Genomic DNA, 21850 nt, shown 5'->3' with positions numbered 1-21850 from the left:
GATTCAAAGCTACCCTGGATACCACCTTTGGCATAAAGGATGGATTAGTTCGTAAGGAAACTCTGTCCTGATGGAAAATGATGAAAGGCTGCACAGACATGAGGGCTTATAGTTCCGATACCCTGCGAGCTGAGGTGATAGCCAGAAGGAAGGCTGTTTTCCAGGGCAAATATTGCAAATCTGTTGAGGCAGCTGGCTCAAAAGGAGGTAAGGTCAGCTTTTCTAAAATGAAATTGAGGTCCCAAGCAGGTATTGGTTGTTTCCATGGGGGTTTTATATTCTTAGCCCCTCTGAGGAACTGTCTTAAGAGGGGATGAGAGAATAAAGGAGGATCAATGTTGTATTCTGCAGAAATGGCTGAGGCATGGATTTTGATGGAGGAGAATGAAAGTCCACTGCTTAGCAGCTCAGCTAGATACTGTAATATTTGAGGTAAATTCAGTATTCCAGGATTCTGGCCCTTTTTCTCATTCCAGGCACAAAATCGCTTCCATTTTTGGAGTAAGCTTTCCTAGTAGAAGGCCTTCTGGCCTCCAAAATGACATCCTGCACCTCCTTGGAGAGTAGGGTCTGTTGTGAAGTTAAGGAATCTTCCATGCGGCCAGATTGAGTGTTTTCAGCTGACTGTGAAGAGTTTTGAAGCTGTGCTGAGTCACAAGAAGAGGCATTAGAGGTAGGGTCCATGGTGGGGAATGCGTCAGGCTCCTCAGGAGTGGGTACCAGTGCTGTCTTGGCCAGTCTGGAGCAATGAGAATCATCTTTGGTCTGTCTGCTTTGGTTTTTAATAGAACTTTGGGCAGCAGTGGAAGAGGTGGAAAGGCATAAACTGTCATTGTTGTCCAACTGAAAGAGAGAGCGTCCACTCTCCAGGCCTGTGGATGAAAAGTCCTTGAGCAGAATTTTGTCAATTGGTGATTTTTGTGGGAGGCAAAGAGATCTATGTCTGGCCTTCCCCATGCTTGAATTATTTCTGTAAAAACTTGAGGGTGCAACTTCCATTCGTGTGGGTCTGTCATATTTCTGCTTAGGTTGTCTGCCAGCGTGTTTTCCTTGCCTGGCAAGTACTGTGCTTGAAGTTCGATTTGTAATTCCAGAGCCATGTTCCAAAGTGACATGGCCAGCCTGCATAGGGGGTATGAATGGGTTCCTCCCTGTTTGTTTATGTACCACATTACTGTGGTGTTGTCTGTCCTTATCAGTAGTTGGCCTGGATGCAGAAGGTTTTTGAAAGCCATAATAGCATTTATTACTGCTAGCATTTCCTTTTGATTGATGTGTAGGTGCTTTTCTTTTTGGGACCATTTGCCCTGAATCTGTCATGTGCGCCCCCCAGGCGTAGTCCGAGGCATCTGTTGTGATGACTTGATTTGCTTGAGGCTTGCAGAATGGGAGACCTGTGTTTCTTTGGCATGCTTGAGCCCACCACAGAAATTCCTTTTGAAGACATGGAATCAGTGGTATTATTGTTTCCAAACTGTGGCTGTGTTGAGACCATAGGTTTTTCAGGTACCATTGAAGTTTCCTCATATGCAGCTTTGCACATGGGATTAGTAGGATGCAAGATGCCATGAATCCCAGATCCTGCAGGATTTTCCTTGCAGTCAGCCTGGTGAAATTTGCTAGTTTTCTGAAGTATTGAGTTAGTTGCCCCTGTTTCTCTGATGTGAGGTAAGCCATCTGGGTGTTTGTGTCCAAGTTGGCACCCAGGAAAATTATTTTTTGTGAGGGTATTAGCCTTGATTTCTTTTTGTTGACTGTGTACCCCAGAGAATTCAACAACATTATTACAAATGCCAGATGTTTCAGAAGTATGTGCTTGCTGTCCACTTGGATCAGGCAGTCGTCCAAATATGGGTATATTTGTATCCCTTGAAGTCTGCAGTAGGCAATTACTGATGCCAGGCATTTCGTGAATACTCTGGGCGCAGTAGATAAGCCAAAGGGCAATGCAGAGAATTGATAATGGGTTGAACCTGCAAGAAATCTGAGGTATCTTCTGCAATTTTGTCTGATTGGGACATGCAGGTATGCCTCCTTGAGGTCCAATGTTACCAGCCAAGACTCCTTGCCCAGCATGGGAAGAAGCTGCTGTAATGTGAGCATCTTGAATTTTGGCACGAGTAAAAATGTGTTTAGGATGGATAGGTCCAAAATAGGTCTCCAATCTTTTCCCTTCCTTGGTACCAGGAATAGTCTGGAATAAAACCTTGACCTTGTTCTTGAGTAGGTACCTCTTGAATAGCTTTCATGTCCATGAGATCTGAAATTTGTCTTTGTGCCTCTGCCCTTTGATTGTGTGGCAAGTTTGGCATGCCTCTCTTTTGTGGAAGGGTGTGAAAATGGAATCTGTAGCCTCTGTTTATAATGTCCAGGATCCATTTGTCTTTTGTGACAATATGCCAATTTTTCGAAAATAATGCCAGTTTTCCGCCTAAGGGTGCTGCCATTTGAGCCTTGCTTGGCATGCAAAGGGGAAAGTCATTGGGTTTGCTTTCTGAATGGCTGTGAACTATCCTCACCACCTCTTTGTGTAGGAGCTTGCCATTGTCTGCCTCTAAACGATCCTTGAGCTTGCCCCCTGCCCCTCGGGCGCCTGTATCTACCTCTTTGGGGTCTGTCCGTGGCAGGAAAGGACCAATTTTTGGAAGGCCAATTTCTACTGAAACATGGAGGTTGTACCTGTAGAAAATCTTTCACTGTTTGCATTGATTTAGCCTTTTCCTCCATTTTCTTTAATACTTCCTCGGCTTTAACACCAAATAATACATCTTTTTGTAGAGGGGCATCTAGTAATTTAGCTTTGACATGATCTGGTAAGGTTTGCTCCTTGAGCCAGGCATGTCTACGTATGACTGATCCTGTAACAGCAGCTCTACATGAGGCCTCTAGAGCATCAAAACCACATTGCAAGGTATGTTTACCCACTTGTTCTGCACTATGCATCAAATCCTGCAACTCCTTCAAGTCTGGTTGTTCAGGTTGTGACATTTTGCTTCTCAACTGTGATAACAAAAACTGTTGGTACTTTAACATATGGAACTGGCAGTTTAATGCCCTCATGGTTAAGGTGGCCGAGGTGTATACCTTTTTCCCCACCTTTCTAAAGCTCTGGAATCTCTCGCTGAAGGTAATGGATTTTTAGCAGTGGAGGCCTTAATTCCCTTGTGGCCCTGTGAGATAGTTTCTGGGTCAGCCGCATGGCTTTTGTATAAGAATTGGTGTGAGTCAGGAACCCTGTAGAACCTGTCAGGCTTGACTGGGGCTGGAGGTAAAGAGTCTGGGTTAAGGCAGGCCTCCGAATACACATCATCTAGTATGTCTAAGACAGGAGGTATAGCCAGAGGCCTGTGCTGAGGGAGCAAGAGAAAATCCCTAAGCCTTTTCTTGGAGTCTGAGTACTCTTGGCCTTCCCAGTGGAAGTGTTCCCTCAAGGTATGCAAGGTTTCCCCAAAAGAGTAATCCTCAGGGGGGGAGACAGAGGGAATGGACTCCTCTGCATCAGAATCTTCAAAAGGGGAGTAAGAATGTTCCTGTTCATCAGAGTGCTCTGAAATAATGAAGGCCTGGTCCGAGGAGGGGGATTCTTCCTCCACTCTGGGCCTTTTGTCCGGGGGGGGGGGTTGAGAACCCCTGATAAGAGTAATTAAATCCTCAGCCATTTTAAGCATCTGTTATTTAGGCATGGGGCCTGGAGAAGGGCCCTGTGTAGCTTGTCTCTTAGAATGCGTGGCTGCTTTAGACTTAGTGAAAGCCTTGATGGAAAAAGAAGAGGAAGGCCTGAAGACACCTTGAGAGGAGGCAGACCTGTCTACATTATGAGTTTCACCGCCTAGAGTGGCTTCGGTATCTGTAGTCGGGGTGTGGGCCGAGGAGCCTGCGACCTCGGGCACAGGAGACACCGCCAATGAAGTGTCGTCGGTAGGCAGGGGCTGCGTAGGTGCCTCGCTGAGAACCGGACCACCTGTAGTCAGCTTTGGCGTGGTGTCGGTAGAGGCCGTGGACCTCATGTGTCGGTCCTTATCTTTGCGTCTTTTAGACAAAACTGGAGTCGGAGTATCCGACGACATAATGTAGTTAATTTTTTGCCAAAATAGTGCTGGGCGAACTCCGCCCGACGCTTAATGGTGCGTTTGTTGAATGTAGCACAAAAACGACAGACTGAGACATCGTGGTCTGGGCCTAAGCAAGGAATGCAGAGGGAATGAAAATCCTTATGCGGTATTTGCTTCCCACATGAAATACAATTATTAACTTTGTTTGACTTCGGTCTGAGGCAAGAAAAGTTTCCCCAACGGGATACTTAGCTTTCAAGAAGACTTTGATTGCAAAATTTTCATAATTTTAGGAGCTGGCCTACTGGCACTTGCGAACTGCTTCTGCTTCGGGCACCGCGCGGCAAGAAAGACTGAAGAAAATGGCGTCGGCTGGTTCTTTTATACCCCTGTCGCACTGACGTCAGGGAAGAAGCGACGACAACCGATGCCGGACCTAGACTTTGGAATTAGGCCGACCGAGGACTGCAGCTGTATGCATGATGAACATCATGTCAACCATAGCTAAACCAAGCATTACTCACACTCAGCCATGGGTTGTTGCCTTTCTACAGCTGTATTAGATTCAAGTAATATTGTGTATTTATTTTTTAGTTTTTGCATTGTTACTTGTGTATTCTTCCTGTTTACTGCACAAAATATATCATTCTCCAGTTTTATTTTGTAGGTGTTCTGGAGTTTTAGTTAGAATTGTTGGTATTTGTATTAGTTGTATATTTTAAAGTATTTTTTTTCATGCTAACATCTACTAGATTGAGTGTTTTAACACACACACACACACACACACACACACACACACATGTAGGTTTTATATATATATATTTTTTTTTTTTGCTATTATTGCTTAGAATGTGTCTGCTTTATTTTGCTTTCATTGTCTTTACTTAAAATAGTAGTTTACAGTTTCTGAATGCATTACAGTACTTAGGTATGTTAATTTGTGGATATTTTCTTTTTTTGCCATCTATAGATATCAAACTGTAAATGATTCATTTCTGCTGGCACACAAAAAGCAGCTGACACATTTTGATCAGCTCATATTTATTGCTTTGTTTCCTGGCTTCTTGGGAGACATTAGCTTGTTTTATTTCTTTACTTTTTACTGGATGAGTATTGACTACTATAAAGTAGTTTATGGCTGAACTATAAATGAAGAAAGCTTTAGTGAGTCTTGGCTTGATTTGATTTGGTATGAAATCCTTAGGTGGTTGCTGAAGTAGAGTGGGTTAATTACCTCCAGAAGCTAAGTCATGGCAGAGCTCTAATTAGAAGCTAAGGCAGAGTTTATTAGAAGAAGCCAAGGCAGGATAGAGCTGCAGTGAGATTTGAAAGTCCTTCACTTGAGAGGAAGACATAATTGTTTGGAGTAGGCAGTCATTTTCCTCTGTGAATAAAGGCATATTTTGTCCAATGTATTTTCCTTAGTACTGAAGAGTGCTATTTTTTTGGGAAATGAATGTAAGGCCGTCTGGAGTATGCATCTTGAATTATTGGCGAATGTGTTATAGTTTGCTTCTTATGAGACTAATAGAAAAAAACTACCGATTATTTCTACCGATTATGCTTAAACTTATGTATTGGGGAAAGTACGGCATTTCTGCCTTCTGAAAGAAAGGCTGAACTGTTTAAAGACAATATTTTACACTGGGCTGTGCTACAGGAACTATGTTCTTCTCTGTCATGGGCTAACTGTTGTGAGCAACTGAAATGAGCCTTAGCCCATATAATAAGAAATAGAAGCAACAGAAGTAAACTGCATTCCTGCAATGGTTTGGTTAACGCAACCACTGTGCTAATGCTCACATGTATTTGGAGTGTAGAAACTCTACTTTGATTTGATTATTTTTCCTTCAGTAAAAGTTAATATTTTGTTTAAAAATGTTAAGACTGTAGTTATTTTATTACCCAGTCTTAGGCTAAGAGGCCTTGAGATGTCAGAATTCATTTACAGTAAAGAGTCGATTATGTGAATGTTGATTATCAGAAATGTCAATTATTCAAATGCAGCTTTCCAAAGTTTTTGGGTAGGAAAAATAATTAAGTCTGAATATGTAAATGTTATACATCTTGTGTGAAAAATATTCTTTACTGTCTACTGGAATCATTGAATGGTTGAAAAGCATGCATAATTTTTGCAGTTTTTTTTAATCCGGTTCAATGTATGTCTGATTATCCAAACAATTTGATTATCTGAACTACCCTAGGTCCCAATTAGTTTGGATAATTGACTCCCTACTGCACTATTTTTAAACAGTAAAAAGCAGAGCAATAAAACATGAATTGATTTTCATTTAACTGTATGGAAGGCAGTAAGCATTGTCTGGTACAATACTATTCATTAAGTTTTAACCAGTTTTAACTGTGTTCAGATTTTTTGTATATTGGGAGCACAAATGGACCAGTACCTGTGATTTTATTTCCCTTCACTGGCACTGCATTGCACATGCATTACTCCCTGTGTGAGGGTGCCTGTAGAGTATATTTTTGTTCTGTTTCATTATTTCATTGTGGTCTAAACTCAGCAGGTAGGTGCTTATTTATGTTTTAATGATTCTTGCTCTCCCTTGCCACTATCAATGCAGTATGAATAATGCTGTATCTTACCAGCAAAAAAAAAAATCATGATTTTGGACAGTATTTTTTAGTGATTCCTTCTCTTCCTTGCCATTGACAATACAGCATGAGAAATGCATATACTTTATCATTAAAAAAAATCATAGTGTCCCGGTCGGTCGTCATTTTTCTGTGCTTTTGTGCTTTTGCTACCGGACTTGTTAATGAGGGTAGCATTCAGTTTTCAATGCATATGCTATTTGTTCTTTCCAATCAGTGTGCACGTTTTTGAATGCTAATGAGCTGTTATTGTACAATATAATTTAAATGAAAAAAAGAAAAAAATGCCTGTCCTCATTCCTCTACTGAAGAGGAGGACTTCACAAACTTCCTCACAGACTGGATTTACTCGCACAAGACCAAAAGTGTTTAATACACCCTGACATCAATTATCTTTAATTCACTGCTTGGATAATAGGGCCTTAATTCCTTTTAGGCACCTGTTTACTGAGGATCTACTGCAGGTACTAATGGAGGCAAGAAAGCCTAATAATAGAAAATCATATATTAACAAATGGGGAAGGATTTCTAGTTGGTGCCAACAACATAACCAGCACCCCATTCAGTGCTAGTTGTTCTCTGGTGGCCTTTCTTATTTCTCTATCAGGGTTCATTTGTCAGCCATTTCAGCATGTCTGCTCATGGATCCTCCTGTTTCAATGCAGCCTTATTTCAAGATGTTCTTGAAAGGGGGTTTGCATAAGAGTCTCCAAGAAAACTGGTGGCCCCTCCTTGGGATCTTAATTTTGTGCTATAAAAGTGAACCACTTGCCCTATTTAAACCAGCTAATCTGTATAATGTGAGGTTCTTAACATGGAAAACAGTTGTACTGATTGTTCTGACCTCTGCAAGAAGTGTATCTGAGATACAAGCTCTTTTGGTGAGTCAACCTTATCTCATTTTCAACAGGAACAGGGCTTTTTTGAGAACTAATCCTTATTTTATGGCTAAAGTGGTATCTGAGTTAACTCTAAGCCAGACTGTCCATCTTCCCATTTTCTTTCCTGAGCCTAAAAATGAGGGAGAAAGGATAGCCCATACCTTGGATATCCACAGGCTGCTCAGGTGTTATCTTGAACTAAATTTTCCAGATCTTTGAATTAATTTTTCCTTTCTTGTGAAGGTAAGAGAAAGGGACAGCTTGTGTCAAAACAGACTATTTCTAAATGGTTGTACTCACTTTAACAAAACCATTCCAGGCAGGGTCAAGGCCCACTCTACCAGGGCCTTGACTTCCATCTATGTATTTTTGGAACTGGTTTGATTCTTGAAATATTCAAGAAGCTGTTACTTCCACCTCTGTACATACTTTTATAAAGAACTATAAGCTTGATTCTTTTTCTAGGTCCAGATCAAGTTTACTATGACCATTCTCCAGGGTCTCCTGGACTCTTCGCCTTCCACCTCACAAATGTAGCTAAGGTAATCTACCATAATCTTATCCACTGCTAATCAGTAGAGATCAGTATGATGTACATAGTACAGTTGTGTAAGATGAACTTACTATAACAGTAGATACTTGAATGATCACTGCTGCAGTAGCTGCTCCCTCCCACCATTCCCCTTATTTTTCATTGTGTTTTTTATGTCAGAATTTTTTTTATTGTTGTTGTTTCTAGCATTGATGTCTCAGGGCTCAGCCTCCGTCTGTGTACCGGCAGGAAAGTTCTAAAGGGCTTGGTGCCCAAATTTGTCTTTAGTCAGCTCAGCTTGAGCTGCCTGACAGTTTGGGTGCATGGAGGGTCCCTGAAGCTACTACAGCAGTGATAATTTCAACATTGACTGTTATGGTAAGTTCAACGTATACAACTGTACTTTCCAAAAGTCATTCATCAGAAGTACCATTGGTAGTGGGAGTCCCTTTCTACTTTCAAGGGGATTCCTCCTTACCCAGTAAAGCAGTTACCCCTGTTTTGCCCAGCTCTGGAACAAAGGCATCTCAGAGAGGCATAGAGCTAGTGCCTGCCTGCCATATGGATGAAGGATTTTCTTCAAAGATTTTTCTGGTGCCCAGGATAGAAGGCACTATTTTCCAGTGGTTGCCTTCTGCTATCGTGTTTTGTTACTCTTACCATGGAAAGTCCATTCCAGGCAGTTTAAAGCACATTCCGCTAGAGCCTTAGATTCTAATAATGCATACTGGAAAGGGTGGTCTCTAGAAGCATTCTGGAGGCAGCAACTTGGTCCTCTAGCCATGCATTTACAAAGCACTACAAACTGGATTTCTTTTCCGTCTAGAGTAGGCTTTGCTAGAACCATTCTTCAGGGGCTGCTGGACCTTTACCATTCCTCCTCTCAGGCTGGATAAGCTGTGGTAGTCTCTCGAGAGGGTATGGCAGCAGTGAGACTAATGACCATAGTATAGTTGCGTAAGTTGCACTGAACCATAACAGCTGATGTTTTGAATTCTTCACTGCTGCACTTGCCGCACTCACCATTCATCCTTCTTCTTGTAGGTAAAGAACAAGAATACTCACCCATCTACCTACTTAACTATATAAACTACTTGAAACTTCATCAAGGCATTTTTCCCTCCCACAGAGATGGCATCAGAGACAGTATCTCTTAGATCTTCTAGCTAAAGTGTTTTTATCTGGAATAATCCTTTACCCTCTATTTCTTGTCAGTCCTGTCTCCCTCTGGGTCACAGGTGGGATACCAGACCTGACTCAAGCTGTCTGGATTACCTTTGCCTTCTTGTATTTAGATCTAGTAGGATCGAAAGTTAGATTTTGTTATTTATACCTCAGTTTACTTCAGGATGAGTTCCCCATTTTTGGTTTGAAGCAAGAAAGTTCTGAAGACTTTTATTCACTCCTGCTGTTTATGTAGTTTGCAGTTTTCTGTAAAGATGATAAGCCACAAAATCTTAATATTAGCTTTGACCTTAAAGAGGCAAATGATAAAGAAGAATGGCCCAAGCACTGAATCCTGGAACACACCACCCTAACTTCCTGGGTTCTATTTGTGACCCAATTTGCTATACAATGAGTGACAATGGGATTGGCATTTAACTAGAAGAGTTTATCTGTGACACCTGAGTGTGGAGTGTAAGCCTTGTGGATTTTAAGAACAGTATCAGCATCTGAAACTTTGTCACACCTCATCAACAACCCCCCCCCAATCATAGCTCTCAACTGCCCAGATTTTTGCAGAATGTCCAGATTTTTGACTCATATTTTTGGCATGTTTCTCATAAAATTGTAGTCTGGCAAATCACTCAGGTCTGAAGTCAGAAAATAATGATAGTCATTTGATTTTAAGACTTCATATCCTTCAGAAAATTCATACTAATGCAAAGCCTGCTATTCTTGCAACTTTCTAAGTTTGTAAGAGCAATATTTAGAAAATGCCCCTATTCTTGGGCCTTTGTCCCCCCATTATTTGTGGCTTTGTCCAGATTTCTTGCTCTAAGAGGTTGAGAGTTATGCCCCCAATAAATAAATAAATCCCCATCTTCTTCCAAATGATTAACTAGCCTTACAGATGTGGGTTTGAGGACATGTTCTAAATATGAAAAAATATGTCAAAATCCATAGACAGTTGACGAAATATTGCATTTCTCTCTGCTTTGTTTGCCTTTTGCTGCATATTTGTATAGTTTTGATCCAAAAATGATTGAGTGACTCCATCTAAGCAAATGTTTAGCCCAGTTTAAACTTTTATTTCCTTCTTTTTGGGGAACTTGGGTGTTCCCAGGGTGGCTCTGAGTCCACTGAACATGTGTCACACCACTCCTTAAAATGGATTTCTGATGTTTAGCTGACACTTTACTGGTTGAGAGATAACTGACTGACAAACCATAAGCACTGATGGACACCATGGATAGCTCATCCTCCTGGTACACTGGTTGATAGCAAAACATGGACAGTAAGATGGGTGGCAGATGACAGGAGGTAAGCTCTTCTACTTGGGGACCCCTGCTACACTAAAGATGAAACAAATTATATCATGGATTCTTCATCTTAGTGCACACGTGGAAAGCAAAGATTATTTCAGAGATCCACTGGAATTTGTGACACCTGTTGGTCATCATTATAAACTGTACTCTGCATATGACAGAGTATTGCACAAAACAATATACTATAAGACAGACCCTGTAATTTCAATAAAGGCAATCATGCCTCTTTGCCACACATCCCAACCTCTGCTTCTGTTGCAGTGATGCATCACTTTGCCTCCCACTATAGGTGCACTTTGTTGTGCTTTACTTGTCCTTTAGCCATACTCTACAAATCCATGCAGCCCCCCTCCTGTGTCAGCTCCCCTACCCATACATTTTTACAGTACAGTAAGGGACTTGTCAGCCATTCTGTCCATAAGCACTTTTGTATTCTCAGTCAATTATCTATTGACCAATAGGACTGTCAACCAGACATCAGAACCCTCACTAAAATGCATGCTTTATTTTTACAGTTTTAAAGCACAAGCTATACATCACTAGTTCAAAGTGACTTAAATCTATCCACAACAAACAAATTCTAATTAAAAAAAAGCTAAACAATGTGAACTTAAATTGGATAGACTCCACTGATGCATCTGCTTGTCTACAGGGTTGGCCTTATGTGAAATAACACTCTAGGTAACCCACCCCCAAATGTCCACTGCTGCATCTCCCATGCAAATCCTACAGGGAGGGACCTCCCTAGTTCCCCCATCTTGGCCTCCACATACCATCCAGATTATTGTTTTCTTCCTTTTCTTTTCTCATATTTTGTTTTACTGTTCAGCTTTTTCCTGCATCCCTTAAACATGCACTAACTGGTCAAGACCACTAGACTCTCAAAAGCCATGAGGTTGTAGCTGCTCAGTTTTACACCTTTTTTCCTGACTTTTTGATCCAGTGATGACCTAAACAAAAAATCACAAATAAGGAAAAAAATCATTTTTATTTTATTTTTTTATTTTTTTCAAGGAAGAAGTAAGTTGTGTTCAAAACCTAATGTTCAAAGCTGACAATACAGTAGGTCACAATAAATTGGGAAAACATGCATATGGAAATAGATTACATCTGGGAATAGTGCCTACTGCGTCCCCTAAAAGATAGACACATGCATACATGTTTGACTGTGAGGAAAGTGAAAAACTAATGATCATAGTAATATTTGACAATTTGTGTCTCCCAGTACAATGCTTCTAAACAAGCTATATTAATCTGCTGTGCTCATTTCTGAGGTTTGTGAGGAAAGGTAAAGAAGTAGCCATACTGTCTCCAGCATAAACACAAGCTGTAGTTACTTTCTTTGCACATCTCTGAAGATTGATTGTAAGGAAAATTAAAAGAATAGTGAACACACCATCCCAAGCCCCCACACAATCTACAGTGACCTCTTCACAGCTCTGACTTGGGCTGCTTTCGGATTAGGTCATATTCAGGGTAGAGCAGGCTACTATAAGCTTGTGTCAAAATTCTCTTACATAGCTTGGGGTCTGAGGTCCTTGAAGCCCCAAGTAACTCTAGCCATCTGGATGTTCAGTGATGCATTATTTTTGAAAGATGTCTTGTTAATTTTTTTTCTATTACTGCTACCAAGACGAGTTATGTATGTTCATGACAATATTGTGTTTCCACTGAAAAAAATTTTTTGCACACTTACACCTACAGCAACACACTGTCATTAACCCTGACAAGCCAGGTCTATCACAACATGCACTGGTTTTTCATACACACACACACACACACACACACACACACACACACACACACACACACTCTGCATACTTACTTACAGGCAAATTGGAGAAATACCAGATCACGTACACATGTCTTTGGGGTGTTAGAAGAAGTCAGACAACATGGCTAATCCCTCTCAATGAGGGTGGACATGCAGACTCCACACAAGCTGCAGCTCAGAAGTCAAACAGAGCCAAGAGCTATAATATATCAATTCTACTCACTGTGTTGTTGCTGTTTGTCTTGGTTAGGGGTCGCCACAGCGGAACTCCAGTTCGCTAATGATTGGCAGTTGGTTTTTATGGTGTCGAGTTGCCAGCCCGATGCCCAACCTTCAACGAAGGCACGCCCATTCAATGCATGTTTTTCAAATGCCCACTCGACTGCGGGGAGGACATGCAGACTCCACACAGAAGGCACTCCCAACCCAAGCCGAGAATCGAACGGGAGAACCTCTTGCTGTGAGGCAACAACGCTACTGCTGCACCACCGTGGAAGTAATTCTACTCACTGTGCCACTATGTAAATGAGCAGTGGCTTTCACAGATATTGTGCTCTTGCCAAATTGCCAGCAACAGACAGTTATTATGTGCAATGCTAATGTCTGTGATAAAAATTGAAAGAAAGTATGGCCAACTTGTTCACCTTAAATGCACAGCTACTCTTTGAATACATACTAAATGAATACCAGTTTTATAGTGATTGTAGCAAATACACTACATTATGATACAGTACTTATGCCATGTTAGATCAGTGACTGTTGCTTAACAGTGACCAAACACAAAGGTATAACTGGGAAGGGGGTGGAAGCAGCAGTCACCCTGGGAGAAAAGTGGAGGGTGGGCACAATTGCTGTATGAAGGTTTTAATTGTACTGGCATTCAGAAATGAATACTGATATCATATTTGTGGATGGTATACTCTATATCAAGTGCTTTGCTGCAGTTTAAAAATAAGTGTGAGAGGTCCTTTATTTCTTTTTGTGTGCCAGTTTAGCTATCATTCTGAACAAATACCAGCATGGAAAAGCCACATTTATCCACAGATGACTTCTGTACCCATCAATTACATAAACTGCATTGACTGTGTACACTTCAGATGTCTAGTTCTAGTAAAACAATAATAACAGGAACAGTAATGTACTTCAGGTTAATTTCATACAAACCTACAGTAATGTATTCCATCATACTTCACACAAATGCACACTAGTCCTGCAAAAGTTTGATTAGTTACTGTTTAAACTGAACAAATGATAGGGTCAGTTATTTTCATCCACAGTCAACCCCCACTTAGCAGTTATAACCACTTTATATATGTCTGCTTATAATAAAAAAGGTTTCCACACACACAGTTGCCACACATTAAAATATTACAACTTGCTTCACACAAATCACATTAATCACACAAAGGCAGAATAATGAACAAACAGTCATTTTCCTCCACTGACAACCCCAACAATTAAAGCTATTTTGTCTGTGTTCATCTCAGTTGTCCAACTCATATAAATTTAAAAAATAAATAAATAAATAGAGGCCACACAGTAACATTAAGTTTTCATGTGTGTTTGTATTAATATACATTATGCTAAATAACAGATTTTGCATTAGCTTGCATTTTCTGAAATATATGATGCCTGAAATGCAAAGGCCTGCCATCAGTTTTGTGAATGCATCCCTCAACAATATAACAAAAAACGCCACATATTTTATTTGGAATAGAGCAAAACTGTGAGGTAAAATCATCTGAGATTGTCGAGAGGCATGATTATCTGGTATAGCTCTCAACTTCTTTGCTCAAGAATCAGAGAAAAGGCCACAAAATATGAGGGGCAAAAGTCCAAAATCAGTGTAAATTTTTAAATGTTAGTCTAAGTCACTTTAAAGGGCAACCACGGTGGTGCAGCGGTTAGCGTTGCCGCCTCACAGCAAGAGGTTTTCTGGTTCAATCCTCGGCTGGGGTGACTTCTGTGCGGAGTCTGCATGTCCTCCCTGTGGTCGTGTGGGTTTCCTCCGGCTGCTCCTGTTTCCTCCCACATCCCAAAGAAATGCTGCAGGTGGATTGGATACTCTAAATTGGCCCTAGGCGTGAGTGCGTGCATGTGTGTGCCTTCTGTGGAAGGTTGGGTGCTGGGCTGGCAACTCAACACTGTAAAACTCCACTGCCAATCATGAGCGGACAGGTGATCCGCTGTGGCGACCCCTAACCGGGAAAAGCTGAAAGAAGAAGAAGAAGAAGTCTAAGTCACTTTAAAAAGTTTGTAGAACAACAAGTTTTGCATCTACAAAGTGGAAGGAGAACAGCCAGATGATAAATCCAAAGTAAAGGCCAAAAAAATAAGTAACGCAGGGCAAGTAATTATTAATTGTTGAGCCTCATCTTCTTTAATCTTGACATTAAGTCTTCCATAAATATTTCCATTTATTACTTTTCTTGGTTTCCACATTTTTCTGGTTTATACAAATTTTCTTAACCTTTCTGACATATCTCCGTTACCTCTGTAGGATCTCCAGTAATTGTTATTGTCATAGGTTTTCTAAGTTTGGTGACAAGCTTTTCTTCTATCTGTTGCCTAAATTACTGTGCTAAATATTTTAGTGCTTTGTTAGTGTTATCAACCAGTAGTTGCTCAACAGCAGCCTTTCTACACTCAAGCGTATTATCCAACTATACCCTTAGGTTCCCTTTAGCATTCTGTAGTTGCTCCTGTTCTTGTTGTGAGAGATCCCATTATTATGTAATGTTTTAACCTTTGTCATCCCATCTAAATAATTCCTGTTACTTCTTTCTGATATCTCTTTCTCTTATGAATACTCAATATTTAACTCCATTTTCATTTTATCCCACTCATCATTATCTATCCATTCTGAATAAATGTCCACCTTCCTAATAACTCTTATGTAATTTCCATTACCCATTCCTTAAATCCCACTCTTTTTAACATGTAAGTAGGAAAGCAACAATGTATCAGTTTACTTCATTATCCTGCAACTGCATCCTAGTTTGCATTGGTGCATGATTTAAAATAGTTGTTGGATGTGTGTCACAGCTTTCAATTAAATGACCACACTCCTGTGAAATACAATTTCTATCCAGTCTAGCTCAGTTATTAGATCTAGGAGAATAATATATGAATTCTATCTGAATCCTACTACTACTGAATTCACATCTTTCATAACAAAGATTTTCATATATTTCTTCAGAAGTTTCACTTTTGTTATATTTTCCCCTTTAAATCCCCTGATACATCCTCACTATTATAAAACAAGTTCTGACCCCCATAAATAATATTCTCTGCTGAAAACTGAATATTTCTTATCAAAAATGTTTACGCTCCATAATAGCAGTTTTTATGTGGAATATAATTACATGTTAGTGTAATCCTCCTCCAATGCCAATAGACATTTACTATCACAAATCTAGCATTTCTTCATCTTCTTTCACTATTAGAGTTTCTCTACAAATCAGTTTTATTACAGATTTTTTTCCTTTGTTCCTGATATTCTATTGAATCCATCCATCTTGAAATCCTTTCTTTGTCAAATTTACATGCTCATTTCTATCTATATGTGCCTCCTGCAGCATTGCTATTTGCTTCTCACATTTCTTTTTGTTTTTTGTTTATACCTGTAAGACCATTTACATTTCATGATAATATAGGCAGAGTAGCCATTATGCTAGAAAATTATTACTCCCGCCTATTACACATAACATTTCTTTTGCATATGTATTGCCAGCTGTGGTTTACTTGCACATGCTAATGTTTGGTAGGCTGATCTTTTTATAACAGTATGCATTCTACTAACCTGAAAAAGGACATAGTAAATGGGCATTTTATAAGGGGTGGTAGACTAACAGATGAAGAATGTTTTTTGAACAAGAAAATACATCTGATAAGTAGATTTTGTAGTAGGGGTTACCTTATAAAATAGTGAAAAGTATGGCTCTAGACATGAAGAAAAATAAAGTACAGACCATGCAGATTGGGCTCAATACAAAAATTTGTTAGTGGATGGATGAAAGCACTTATTGCTTTATTAAAAGTTTATATTGTGCAACTCTTTGTCAAACAGTTCATCATATTTTCCTTGTTTATAGTTCTCTATGACAATGTGAAGTCTCAAAAGGGACTATGCTGTTTTATTGTTATTAAAAAATTCTATTACTGAGGCAAGTATCGGCAGAGTTGTAAAGAAACAATTGGAGGTGTGTTAATTTCCCTGAGACATGTATCAAAACTGTAGAATCTCCTATTTTTGTGAGAAAAGCGGTTGCAACCTAAAGGATATTTTTCAAGAATGGTTTGGGAAGTTGTTAGATTTACCCCTCGACAAGAAGTACTTTATATGTTAATGTTTTGTTTGCAGTTATTGCAAGTACATCAATGAAGCCAACTTTGTTGTTATCAAAGGAACAAAAAATTCATGCCCATGGTGTCTTTAAAGTTTCTGGGATATACTGCTGTGTGTGAGTGTGTGTGTGTGTGTGTGTGTGTGTGTGTGTGTGTGTGTGTGTGTGTGTGTGTGTGTGTGTGTGTGTGTGTGTGTGTGTGTATATTGCAATGTATTCTATATAGGCAGAACCATGGGAGAATTATATCACAGAATTTATTAATATCTCTGTGCAGTGGAAGTTCTTGATTTGGGCAATGCTTTGGAAAAGTGTTTTTGTTCCCGCAAGAGTGGAGACATTAATTCAAACAAATATAAGAAAGACATTGCATTTTTATTCAGCTTCATAGATTATGATAATAATTTTAACATTAGACTAGATGCTAAAGATGAACTTAACTGGAAAGAGTATCTGTGCTAGTTAAAACTTGAAGCATGTCAGGATCCAGGATTAAATGAGAAATAATATTTTAAAATTTACTTAAAGCAGAAGAGACTGAAGTGTTAAAATATTTGAACATTATGTGCTTCAACATGATTTATTGATTTCTTATTTAAGTTAATACACTTGCAGATGTAAGACTCATACAATTTTCCATGTCTTTCATCATTTTGTCTATTTTTCAAGTCTACTTGCTTTAAAAAATGTTTACAGCTTAAGCCAAGATAATTATTTTGGATCTATGTCACTTTGCCAAATCACTAATGAGTGAACACCTATTTGTTGAACCTTTTTTTTTTATCAAAGCTGCTAATCATTGAATGGCATTTTAATTGAAATTTTACCTAGGGCAAACCAACAGTAGGCCAACCAAGTGAAAGTGAAAAAAAAAATCACAAAATTTAAAACCTACCCAGGTGGGGTGCTGTCCCCCCACAACTCCTAACTAAATATACCAACTCTGAGATTACACTACAGTGGGGAAAAGGGCAAATTCCTGATGGTGGCCATACACTGGTTTGCTCTAGGATAACTTTGTCGTTTGATAATTAGTGGCTTGGATAAAAAAAGTTTGACAAATAGGTGTTCACTCATTAGTGATTTGGCAAAGTGATATAGACCCAATTATTTTTTACATCTGCTTTACGAAAAACAAGGGAAATTATTATCTTAATTCTACATAGAATATGATCAATACATTACTAAACCTCACACCCCATCCAGCAGCCCAAGACCACAACATTATATTAACTTTAACTTGTCTAGTCTTTCTTATCTTGTCACAGTTTAAAGCCTGTAGGTCTTACACTTGAAAAGCATTCTTGCTTGTTTTAATATCTTTAACATGCCAGTGATAAGCCCCCACTTCACATTTAAAGTACTCCAAATGCACACTATGTAAAACAGCTTTACAATATAATATGCATTTTATATAATTACATTTTATAGAAATATTAATAAGAAGCAAAACTGTTTTTCATACTTCTCCATTCTCTTCAGTTTCCTAAAAATTAATGAAATCAAGTGGGGTATATGTTTTACAATTCACCCACAAGTTTAACAAAGTCAGCAAAATTCCAGCCTTTTTTCAGCCACGTTTTTCTCAAAGCCATATTTCCTGTATCCATGGGGATGATGCTTTATATTCTACCATTTATCCACTAATTTCAATTTTGCTGATCTTCTTCCTGATCATCTCAAAAACACTCTCTGGTTTAAGTTTAAGTTATTCATGATTTTTCTTCAACTCCTGTGCTTTTTTCTGTCTCTTAAGCATTTTCCTTTGAGCTTTGTTATCAGAAGGTTGAGAAGCAGAGTCCCCTTGTGCTTGCAGGCTCATTCTTTGTTGGATTAAGAGCCTTGATTTCTTCCTTAGCTTGTTCTGCATTAAAAATGTCTTTGATCCTCCAGGAAAAAATATTTTGAAGACAGCTGGATACAGCAGCTTGGATCTCACTTCTGCCTCTTGACATCTCATGATTGCAGGGATAAATTTACTTCTCTTCTGCATGGTGTACAGCGAATAATCATTTTCCACAAATATTCTGATGTCTCCAATTTAAAAAAAATTCCTTTCTGTCACTGTTTTGACAGGATCAACTCTTAGTGCCTGTATCCTTACTAATATGTGCTTTGATTGCTTGTTTGGAATATGAACATGATGTGCCCCCTCAGTTAACAGGTCTTGCTGTGGAACACCATTCCAGTGGCTTATATGTACTTTCAAAAAATTAGTAATAGTTTTTTCATTCCAGTTTCTTTGGTACAGCAGAAAACCTCACATTTTCTCTGTCTTCTAATGCATAATTTTTTGAAAGAGCTCTTTTACAGAAGCCTCATACATAGCCAGTCTTTTCTTCATTTCAGTCTCTGATTTTTTTGCAGTTTTGTCAGTTCATATGTACAGTTTGTTAAAAAGCTTCTTCAATTTTTGAAGCACTTTGAGCACTTTGTTATTTGAGTTGATATATTTCTTCAGTATTTCATTCATTTTAAACACCTCTGAGTACATTTGATTTATTTTTCCACTAAATAATGGAAGCTACCTCCTTTGCCAAAGCTGACATTAACTGTTTTTGTTGAACAACTGCAGGATTCTTTCCAGCCAAAATTTTCTCTTCTTCTTTTCTAACTGATTTTCTCTATTTCTCAAAAAGTCTTCTCTGTTAGCATCCAGGCAGTTTAGTCACTAGCCAGTGACTGAATTTTTCCCAAACTGACAATTTGACAGGCCTTGTTTCAGTTTCTATTTTCAAACAGAGACAGCTCAAATCCACCTGTTGGTCAGTGTGCAACCATCTTGAAAGTCTATTAAACTTTGAATTTCTTCATGAAATCACCATATTATTTATTTGTCTGATTTTGTCTGGAATGCTAGTCCAATGTGCTCAGGCTAGCTTTATGAATGCTGTTTTTGTATTTGACAGTGTAAAGAAGTCTTAGTTATTAGCAAGCCTTCTGAGCTGTGAAGGATATAATTGTTCATTGTCATATAGACTGTTGAGGGCAGTATATTTTGTACATTAATTTGAAGACGAGTATTTAAAAATAGCAAAGGCTTAGATGAAACACCTAGTCAATTGTGTTTGTTTAGAGTGGTGCAGTGGTACTCTCGCTAGATTAATAAATCTATGTATTTTCATTTGTTTGAGTTAGTGAGGAATTCTGGGAGGCCTCGATTCTATGATGGGGCCTTTGCTGAAGCATAGACATTAGTACCTTGAGTGCAGTGGCTTCTCTTGCTTTGGAGTGCATAAACTGAATATCTTTTAAAAGATTTTAAAAGATGTTAAACTGTGCCAACAATTAACTAATTATTAGCGTTGTGTGTTTTTTGAAAGAAAACGTCTGTGGTAACACTTTGCCGTCTCTCAAAAGTGGTTACAGGTTAGGGAAAGCCTGTAGGTTCTGTGACAGTAATGTTAGTAGCATGCCTTAGGTACTTTGGGGTACTGAACATCATAACATTACATTCAGCTGTATTCATTATCTAAGGAGTTATTGCTTACCAGAAACAATCAGTAAGAAGCCTTGCCTCTTAGAACATATAGAACAATGGTACATTGCATGTCTGAGAAAAAAAGTGTCTACAAGTTTATTATCCTTACTTTAATATCTTGAAAACACGCTAGGGTGTAAAAGCATCTGTGATTCTAAATGTGTAATTTGAAGGCAATACTGGTTAGTTATGCTGGATTATTGTGATGGCTGTGTTGGTGGTGGTGGGGAGAAGCTAGGGAAAGTTAATCTATTAGCTGAGCACCTGGGGAGTCCTGGCATTTGCTCTTTACCTGCACCCTGTAACCACATAGACAGTCATTGCAGTCAACCTTAATGTGTTGTTCCATCTGTGTCCTTAACTGTAACTCCTGCAGCAATAAGGCAGAATAGAGAGAGAAGTAAGTATTATCAGGCAAAATATAGCCATCATTTAGCTAACATTGTAACATGTACATACTGGATCAATATAACCTATAGTTGACTAACTTTTAACACTGTCCTAGAGAGATCTATTAGCTCTTAGATGGTAGCATATATAAAGAGCTGGTAACACTGATAATTTTAATGCCACAAATGGTGTCCTGATTTACAGTGGTGAAAATATAACAAGCAATAACATTGCTTACATCGCTTGTGTCCTATGTGTCTTATGTATTTATCCAATTAACTAATGATGTATTTGTGATAATACATAGTAGTGTTTTCAGTAGGTTATATCTGGAATAAAGTGCTGCATACGGTGTGCGAAGATTATTTAGAAGTTGTTAAATGGCTCTTCTCAAGCATATTTGCAAGAAGGTAAGCCCCACTGCAGTGCCTCACTCCAGATATCCAAATATATTATCTACGAGCTTCCACAACAGTGGGTTAAGAACAAATGTCCTTGCCTCTTTTATCACCCAGTTTCAGGAAAAACATGATCTGTCTCTCACATGCTGTACCTTAATGCTGACACATTCTGATACATGGGACTAGCAATGGAAATTTTTCCCTGAAATGAGTTCTGATCAAACATGACTTGACCGACTAGCACATAAATTAGTCAGTGACAGTGACTGAACAGGTAGCATGTTCACCTTTGATTCAGGAAGACCAGAAGTTCTGGGTACTGTTCCCATTCCTGGTGATTGCATTATTGACAATGCAGTGCAGCATTAGGTGATATACTCCTGAGTATGCTGTCCTTTGGATGAGAAATTATCTTAGGTGGATGTAAATTATATCACAGCATCTACAGAAAAGAGAAGTAGCATAAATACCACCTAGAGGGTCTCCCCTGAAAAGAGGCCACTAGCCTAGAGGAACTAACCCAGTCAACAAAAGATAAATAAAATAATATATATATATATATATATATATATATATATATATATATATATATATATATATATATATGGGTCTACCTGATAACGCCGAAAGCTGAGAAGAATGACAACGAGATAACTGACACTGGAATATCGTCAACGGGGAAGACCAAAAGTTGAAAATCCCGACACTGAGAACACCGACATGTTAAAGTAAGTGTGCGACAGGGACGGATGTAAGGGTCAGGGTGCGGGTAAGGTAAGTGTGTGATAGTGACCGACTTAAGGGTTAGGGGCGGATTATTTTTATTTATTTATTTTTATTTAACATTTGTTGACTGGGAAAGTCTGACTAGGTTCCACAGAGCCTGTTTTC

Source organism: Protopterus annectens, chromosome 2.part2 (assembly GCF_019279795.1).
Source record: "Protopterus annectens isolate FY-2018-M chromosome 2.part2, PAN1.0, whole genome shotgun sequence".
In the NCBI taxonomy this organism is placed as follows: domain Eukaryota; kingdom Metazoa; phylum Chordata; order Ceratodontiformes; family Protopteridae; genus Protopterus; species Protopterus annectens.
This window is presented reverse-complemented; position numbering follows the sequence as displayed.